The sequence below is a fragment of the Octodon degus genome, unplaced genomic scaffold (genome assembly GCF_000260255.1).
Source record: "Octodon degus isolate 3935 unplaced genomic scaffold, OctDeg1.0 scaffold00108, whole genome shotgun sequence".
Lineage (NCBI taxonomy): Eukaryota > Metazoa > Chordata > Mammalia > Rodentia > Octodontidae > Octodon > Octodon degus.
This window is the reverse complement of record NW_004524684.1, coordinates 5,785,610-5,786,536: the sequence shown is the minus strand read 5'-3', so window position 1 is coordinate 5,786,536 and position 927 is coordinate 5,785,610. Positions and strand designations below refer to the sequence as shown.

The 927-nt window shown below is 41.7% G+C and overlaps 1 protein-coding gene across 1 annotated transcript in view; it reads left to right on the top strand.

Annotated features, from left to right (window-relative positions):
* Positions 1–927, top strand: part of Cacna2d1 (calcium voltage-gated channel auxiliary subunit alpha2delta 1) — a 348,148-nt gene that overhangs the window by 206,051 nt on the left and 141,170 nt on the right. The window lies entirely within an intron of this gene.

The window sequence follows — 927 nt, the reverse complement described above, 5'->3', positions numbered from 1 at the left end:
CCAGGGAAGCATTTATTCTACTGAGCCATCTCTCTGGCCCCCAGCGTTATATATTTGAGGCTCTCACATTATGTTTTCAAGAACTTGCCAAAGACAGATTTTGTAATCCAACCCAACACATCTGTGCATGCTTGCACACGTATGGTGATTCCTAACATAACCACAGCTTCATGAAATGTTCTTACCCTTGGATGCAATGCATCAGATTTCCTTTGACTAAAGACTAATTTAAAAACATTATTTGTGCCTAGCATAGTAAATTGATTTCCTTACCTAGCAATGAGTGGTACTGGAGTTTTGGAAGATACTGTTAACATTAAAAATGGCTAGATTGCTCAATTTGTTCATAATGTAGTGAACTGATTTCCTTACCTAGTAATAGAAGGTACCTGGAGTTTTGGAAGACATTGTTAACATTAAAAATGGCTAGATGGCTCGTACTTGTGTGCAAATACTCTCTAATGCTCTAATTTTTCCACCGGAAAAATGGCGTGTGTGTTCTCAAATGTTTGGGGCTGCTGATGGTTTATCTGCTCACTTAAATTTTCAGTGCTTTATGGAAGTGGGTCACTGTGACTGTGCTGCAGATCCATGGACTCACGTTTGCGCCATATTTAGCCTCGCTGCATGGAATGCCCTGCTCGCCAGCTTCTTTCTGTCCTGTGCCCTGTGCCTCTGCAGTGTGCTGCAGAATGAGATTTCTACATCATTTATCCTATGCAAGGGTTGGGAGATTCTCAGTTATCTCTTGAAGAGATTGGTTTTGAAATATACAAAATTTCCTCCATAGTGAAGGAGTTGAAAACACAGATCTGAATTTAGTTTTAAAAAATTTTCACAGCTAGCCAAATATCTCAGCAGATTAAAGTGCCTGCAAGCAGGAGCAGGGGCCGGGGATTCGATCCCTGCCCGGCTGTGCCGGCCCCA